The 8,274-nt window shown below is 40.1% G+C and overlaps 1 long non-coding RNA gene across 1 annotated transcript in view; it reads left to right on the top strand.

Moving 5' to 3' along the window:
* LOC121062048 overlaps positions 1–6,382 on the top strand; it is a 28,608-nt gene extending 22,226 nt beyond the window's left edge. The window contains exon 3 of the long non-coding RNA XR_005815382.1: positions 6,277–6,382. This is a non-coding gene — a long non-coding RNA (uncharacterized LOC121062048). The remainder of the gene's footprint in view (positions 1–6,276) is intronic.
* The last annotated feature ends 1,892 nt before the right edge of the window (positions 6,383–8,274 follow it).

Raw genomic sequence — 8,274 nt, forward strand, 5'->3', positions numbered from 1 at the left:
CAGCACCCAAAATCAGACTTGCTAATTGGGCTAATAGGCTTTCCTGTATAATTCCTGTGCAGTGGTCCCCATACAGAGCAGGGGACTACTGCTTAGGCACTAGCTTTATTTCCTAGCATCTCAGGCTTATGAGTTTTTACACAGAACAACTGGGTTCAGTGTGGGAAAACACAATATATAGAGTGCATCCTGAATTGGAAAGGAATCACTAATGTGGCTCAAGAAATTGCTGGACCAGGTAACCAGAAGGAGAGCTGGAATAACAATTGTGCAGAGGTAATTGGCCCTGCAATTGGAGCTGAGGTGAGAGAGAGAATGGGAAATACTGAATCTCTGCTTGGTAGCTGGAAAACTGTGAGAGAAAGAGGGCAGGGATCTACAGAGAAGCAAATGTGACAGCAAAACTGATGAATCGGGGTGTCACTTGGGTAGCCTGGCTCTGTCTAATCCAGTGGTGAGATGGCAACTCAGTTGCAGGGTTTGTGAGGGATGAAGGTGCTGAGAATCACTGCTCAAAGGGGATGTGACTTGGGAGACCAACTTCAGTTGCTGCCAAAGGAAGACCACTAAATCAGAGAGTGGGGACAGTGAGAAAAAATAATTAGAATTGCCAGTAGTTGCTAGCTATAATCATTTGCAGACAACAGAGGTAGCCTAACAGGCAGGACTCAGGAAGACAGGAAAGCAAGGACCTCCTTGCCTGTTCTTCCTTAGTTATGCATTAAAATTAGCTGCCACATTTCCAAATGTTTTACATAATGTGTTCTTTCAAAACTCTTGAAGGAGTTGGTGAATCATTAGATTTGGAAAAAGAAAAAAAAAAAAACAACAACAACAATAACAAACCCAAACCACACCTCACTCTTATTTAGGGATCTTTCAAAAAACGTAATGCAGCTGTCTATGCTTCCTGTTTTATCATTCTGATTTTGAATTTTAGGCAGAAAGAAATGCTTTAGCTTGTGTGGCTATTATCAAATTAAGGTATAGGTTGTCTAATTTACTTCTGCTACTTGCTTTACCAGAAGCTTGATGGTGCATGTGATTTTAATTGCTAATACTTTCTTTCTTTTTAATTCATTACTCTAAGAAGAATCATGTGAATAGTTGTGAAAAGATATTCATATGAAATAAGGATAAGAGCCTACAAATTACTTCTGCTTAAGGATATTTTCAAGCTGTGGAAATCTGAAGGCACTTGCAAAATTAGTAAGTTTAAAGATAAAAATTCCACCCCCACAGCCTCTTTATGCCACTTCACCCCATACAGGTGACAGGAAAAATAATTTCTGGAAAAATCTGTGAATACAAGAAATCCATCTGGCAGTTGTCATGACTTCAGTGCAGGGGTCAGGATACTGGCGAAACTGTTCAGGTTACCCTTTTTATTATTAGCCTTCCAGACTGCAATGAGCAGAAAAGTCTTGTAGAGAGCTGAGTAAGCATCAACTTAGTGTTTGACAAGACTGACAAGACAGTCTCCCTGGAGTTGTTTTACTCGTTGTGTGAATCCACTTTGCCTTCTCAGGTCAAACCCTAGAGAACATCAAAAGATCATTATTATCTTTGCTTGCTGTGTGAATGAACGTTTTGTTCTCAAAGATATTTGGAGAATGGCTGCTACTATTTCTCCATTCACATGTGCACAATGTCTGCTGTTTTCTATTTATTATGCATAAAAATAACTTTGCTTGGCCACGGCAAAGAAAAATACCCCTAGCGTAAAGAATATACTCAGCAGAACTAATAAAATACAAATGAAAATTAGGCAGTGTGCAAGCAACACAGATTTAATCCTGTTTTTCAGACTATACAGTAAACAGACATTCAGAAATCACTCTATAACTAGAAATTTGGGAGCTAAATGTATGTTGCATAGTAACTGCTGGCAACGATTTGACTGCCTCCTGCAGGAAGAATGCACATCTTGAAACACAGTCAAGATGAAGTGTCTGTGATGTGGGATAGGACTGTCTATGGCATCGTATAGGTTTGGATCAAATTCAAATATTTTCCAAAGATTAGGGATAATTGGATTAGAAGATCACTTTTCAATTCTCTTGAGATGATGTCCAGATTTGGTCAAAACTTCTCCAGAGAGGGGGTAGTGAGAAAGGGAGGAGGCCAAAAGGGGAAGGGGAAAGGGATAAAAGAAAAGGAAAAGGAAAAGGAGAAGGGGAAATGGTGAAGTGGGGAGGGGGAAATGAGAATCGTGGAAGGGAAGAGGCTGGGCAAAGGGGAAAATGGGAAAGGGAAAGAGAGGGTGAGGGTGAGGGTGAGTGGAAGGGGGAGAGAGGGAGGGAGGAAGAGAGGGAGGGAGGGAGGGAGGTAGGGAGGAAAAGAGGGTACTTGTAAGTTCATGTTCTATTTCCTATTTCTCTCTAAGGAGAACAGGATTGTCCTCTTCCAGTTTTACGAGGAACAGTAAAAAAAAAAAAAAAAAGATATCTTTTTTAATTTTGTTAAATCTTCTGTCTCTCAGAGACATTAAAAACCAGTACTGCAAACTGAATTTTAAAGAAGGTTCATTAAAGAAACTGATTCATAAAGAAAAGAAAAAACTTTTTACAATTTTAGTACTTCATTTTGAAAATCTCATTGAACTAGGTTTGCTGTTGTTTGCAACTGGAATTCTTTTCATTCAAGGTACCCATTTTCCCCCCAGAATTTATGTATTGGAATAATTTTCAATATTACTTTTTGTTAAAACGTTGTGGACAGAGTTCTGTGTAAGATGATTTCTCTGAAATTTCAATGAATGTAAAAAGGAGAGTACAAACTCTCACAACATAAGTGACTGAAACAATACAAGTATATCTCTACTGTTAGGCTTTATTGTAAAAGATATGAAAATTGGATTTAATAATCACATAGGTATTTCTGTTCTAAATATACGAGATCCCAGTAATCGATTTTCTATTCTCTAAATTTTTATAACAATGACTACTTTTTTGTCATGAAATTTTGTATTCTATGAGTAATCTCAGCTTCTATATGTTTTCTGATGAAGAAAATGTGTCTCACTGTTCTCATTTTGTGAAAGCAGTGGATGACCATGTGCAGAAAGGATAAGGATGGCAATGAAAAAAAATACTAAAAGACTTACTTTTTCTTCTGGAAATACGTTTGAAAAGGAAGAGATTTTATAATGTTATAATGTAGAAATAGTTCCCAGGGTCCAGTTTTAGCTGGAATTCTTTGAATGTTTTAGTCAGCTAAAAATCATGATGAAATAAAAAATATTCATAGTCTGCAAACAATTCATATTCTTTTGATAGAGATGCTAGATGCATTTCAGGCATTCTACAGAGTACAAGGTCATATATCCTTTTTAACTTATCATGGTATAATTTGAACACAAGACAGAGAGTCGAGGAGATTGGCAGTGGCACTGTCTGGTCTGATCTGTTCATAGTAAATAAAGCTGCTCAGGGATGTTCTACTGAAATATTTTTTTAATTGAAAAAAGAATTATCAGACAAAAGATTTATCATTTTTCATGCATTTTTAACCAAACTCTGTCTGAAATGTAAGAAATAGACTTTGGCAGGATAATATTTCAACAGCATACCACAAGATGTCTGGTAGTGACATCATCTAAAACATGGAAAATTCTGGTACCAGTTCCCATATCCTAGACAGGTAGTCTAAGCTGTTTCTTCATCTTAGGCATATTATTCTCTGCTTGTTATAATAGAGCTATTCCCCTCTCCTAACTAAGCACTGAAAGAAGAAGGGACTTCTGTTTGCTGTCATTTCTTCACCAATAGACTTCACAATCAGTCTTCCTTCCCGTTTCTCTTTGGTCCTGTGGTTACTTATTCATACGGATTAGAACAGTTTCAAGAGAGAAGTCTGAGGACAATTTTTCTCCTTCATATCATAACCCTAATGAAAAGAGGCTCATGTACAGGTCATAAAGCTGAATTTAGGTGGCTGAGGTTGAAGACTTTGGATGGTCCAAGGCAGAGCAGAGCCTGGGATTCAAGTCTTTGTACCCAGCAACACGTTGATGAGTGGATTCACTTCCTCTCATATCTTGAAGGGTGTGAGTTTCACAAGCTGAAGAACAAGAAAATATTTGAAACATCTATACTGCAGCAGTTCAAAATATATCAGTGAACTTCCTGGTGATATGTGGTTGACCCTCTACTATTAGAAATCAAGCCTAGTGTGAAATGCAGTGCATAACATTTGCTTAGTCATTTATCTATTTCTTCACTACAGTTTGAGCCACAGTAAACCCATCCATTTTTTCATAGTGATTCGGTATGAATAGTTGGAAAACAATATATGCTGCACTATAGACCCACTCACTTTTATTGCTTGTTTGAAACCACTTCACAGATGTTATACTCTACTTATGTACAGAGGCAGAATCAAATAGAGAAACCTGGTTTGTGTTACCTTCTGACTAAGAAAACTGTGTTAGAACCACATTAAAGTCTCTCTGTCTCCATTTGAATCACTGTAACCATGTTCAGACAGAGAAGATAAAGAGAAACAGGGAAGCACTGTTCATTTCCAGAAATGGAGTGAATAAGCAAGTTAATTCAAAACATGGGCAATAAGAAAAAATAATCTGTAACAAACCTTTTTATAGAAAAAGAGAATTTTGGATTCTGGAGCGCTGTGTTCAACTCTGGGTCCCCCAGCACAAGAAGGGCATGGACCTATTAGAATGATTCCAGAGGAGAGCCACAGAGGTGATCAAGAGGCTGGAACACCTCTCCTATGAAAAGAGGCTGAGGGAGTAGGGGTTGTTCGGTGTGGAGAAGAGAAGGCTCTGGGGAGACCTTACAGCATCCTTCCAATACCTAAAGAGGGCCTACAGGAAAGCTGGGGAGGGACTATTAGTCACAGAGTATAGTGATATGACAAGGGGTAATAGTTGTACACTGTTAGGGTACAACAATCTTATCTTTAGATAAGATATTGGGAAGAAATTCTTCACTCTGATGGTTGTCAGGTACAGGAACAGGCTGCCCAGAGAAGCTGTGGATGCCCCATAGTTGGAAGTGCTCGAGGCCAGGATGAATGGGGCTTTGAGCAACCTGGTCTAGTGGGAGGTGTCCCTGCCAATGGCAGTGGGGTTGGAACTAGATGATCTTTCCTGTCCCTTCCAACCCAAACCATTCTACGATTCTATGATTTGCTGATCACAGAATCATTAAGTTTGGAAAAGACCTCCAAGATTATCTGGTCCAACCATCACCCTACCACCAATGCCACCCACTAAACCTTGTCTCTAAGCACCATGTCCAATCTGTCCTTAAACACCCGCAGGGACGGCAACTCCGCCACCTCCCTGGGCAACCTGTTCCAATGCCTGACTACTCTTTCTGAGAAGAAATGTCTGTTCATTTCCAACCTAAACATCCCCTGGTGCAACCTGAGGCCATTCCCTCTATTCCTATTGTTAGTTATCTGTGAGGAGAGGCTGACCCCCAGCTCCACACAACTTCTTTTCAGGTAGTTGTACAGAGCAATAAGGTCTCCCCTGAGCCTCCTCTTCTCCAGACTAAACAGCCTCAGTTCCCTCTGCTACTCCTCATAGGACTTGTGTCCCAGGCCCTAACTGCAGTCTACCAAATTTCTTAAGGTCACCAGCACTGATGATTCCCACAGTGCTGGATTTGGCAGCTGTAACTATGCTGTGTTTTTTGAGGGTGTTGTTTCAATACCTGTGCCATATAAGCTAGGATCACAGAATGGTAGAACCATAGAATCATTTAGGTTGGAAAAGACCTCTAAGATCTTAATGTCCAACTGCTGCTACTGTAGCGCTGTTGAGTCTAATCTATGTGGGTTCTGGTCTAAATACTGCCCCAGGCAGGGTCTTTGGTGTCCTCCTGTCCCCAGCACACAGCAGCATGCATGGGCCTCCACTGGATGTTGCGTGGCCCCAGACATCTAGCTGACCCACTCTGTGATGTGATGATGGGGCTTGTCTCATGTTCTGCCCCTTCATGTTCTGGGTAGGACACAGGGAGATGGAAGCACTGGGAACTCTTGTGCAGATACGGGCGGGAGGGTGCCTGGAAAGGATGGATAAAACAGCTTCCCAAGAGAGAGAAAGGTAGAGGACATTTAAACACAGAGTAGGGAAGAGAACAGAGGAGAGAAGAATGAAATTTGGGGAGGAATACGGATGTGCTAGTTGTACAGACAGATCATCATTAGATGATGCTGGATGGTAAAATCACCATTGTAAATACCCATACATTTGCAGCCTCAGTAATAATCTGCTGTTTCATGGTGATTCCTTATTCCCAGAGGCAGCCATAGTGTGAAGCAGCTGGTCAGCAATAACAGCTTATCTTCATAAATAAGCCATCACCACTGATGAAGAGGTGCTCCTACATCCTCACAGCTGATGGATGGGGACAGCTTGCTCCAAGTAGTAATTAGTTACTACCTTGAGCTAGACAACACTGATCCCACCAGCAGAAATGTGTTCCTGATGGTAAGGATCAAAAACTTTTGTCTGAATTTTCCCGGAGTTCAGTGCTTTGTGGGTGCATCCTTCTTCCTTAGCACCCACAAAATCCTCAATAATACACTGATGGTATTGATTTGCCTGGGCTTTCTCTCTGCCTGGCACAGCCATTTAAGTTAACCTGTGCGACTTAGCTGTGAAATGGACTGGAAGCACTCTCACAGTCAGTTACCAGGTAACAGCTGAGAGGAGGCAAGGATCAGCTTCCCAAATAGTTTCCATATGCAAGTCTTCTGGGTAAAAGGTCTGGGACATTCCCAAGAAAGCTGATTTAAGTCTTGAGGTCTGAGTGTTGGTATACTTCATTGGTGACTGTAATTACCCTGTGCTCAAGCTCCCAGTTATCATTTTAGTTTCAAGAACGTTTGCCATGTGGATGCTTGGAGTAGCAAGACTTATATTTCAGCTCACAGGCATATTGTGGCCATGCAAACATGCTTAAGCATTTGTCCTGAAATTCCCCCTGCCCAGTCCAGTAATTCTTCATGGTTTCAGCATTTTAATTCAATAGTTACAATAGTGCAAACCAACTCCACCTCACAGACAAAGCCACTTGCACATGCCTTTTGTACTGTAAGTCCACACACCAGGTCTCTTTCCTTGCAATATTTTTATCCAGATTGCCTTAATGACACAGACCACTGGTTCATACAGCTTTATGTATTCCACCTCTGTACAGTGTTAATTTATATTAATGGAGAAAAGGTACGAGTTCTGTTAAATAAAAATTTGGTTCTGTATGCTCAAATTTTTTACTCTAAAATTCATCTATGCCTAAAGGAAGGAAATGTTTCACCAATTTTCTTGTTTTACAGGAAAACGACATTATGTAACAGAGTTTGTCCTGCAGGACATGAAGAATTTTAAACTGCTGAAGCTGCAATTTCTCTGTGGTGATTCCAGGATGAAACTAAGAGCAGCTGCTCTCATACAGAACTTTGATACTATTTTCTATCAACAGGAATATAAAGTAAAAAGAAATGACTGAAAAATTATTGAGTAGACAACTCTAATGCTATTGACTCTAATCTAGCAGATGATGTAAAATGGAGTACTAATAAATCAATTTATATGTTATGCAAGATGAATTGGAATGATCTGAAATTTACTAGCTGCCCTCTTGTCTTTATTGAAAAAAAAAAAAAGAGAGGTAAGTTATGGCAGGCTGTGAGATTTTAAATACCTCTGTTTCTATGTAGTTTTTATTATTTCCTCTGTTTTTGCCACAGCAGTGACCCCATGCTACCATATGTCTTTTCTGGTATATTGTGTTCTGCAGGTGACTCATTTTCCAGCAGGACTGTCAGTAACTACTACTACTAAAGCAGTTACATTCATTTCCAGTGTACTTTATGTCTACTGAAGGACAGGAAAATGATATCTCTACTACCCTCTTCATTTTCCAGTGTGACACTCTACTTCCACTTTGTTTTTGCCCACAGAATATGTGAAAACTTGCTTATTCTTGCTGGAGTAATTACAGGATGGTTTGATTATCCAAGGTACCAAAGGTACAGGGTAGGAACAGGAACCACCCTTCAGTTCTCTGGCATAAGGTGGTGCTGCATAGGGTGATGTGTGACACACTTTCCAAAGGAGTGTGCTGGTGAACTCCTAAATCTTCTGCTGTTTCTCAGTGTTATTTTCCAGCCTGCCAGTGCTGATATCAGTGACAATATCTTGGTGTGCTCCCCAACCTGCATAACCACATCTAAATCAGTTTGGTTGTGGTTCATGATGACACTGGGAGGTAAACAGATTAGGATCAAACATTT

This window comes from Cygnus olor, chromosome Z, assembly GCF_009769625.2.
Source record: "Cygnus olor isolate bCygOlo1 chromosome Z, bCygOlo1.pri.v2, whole genome shotgun sequence".
NCBI classification, from domain to species: domain Eukaryota; kingdom Metazoa; phylum Chordata; class Aves; order Anseriformes; family Anatidae; genus Cygnus; species Cygnus olor.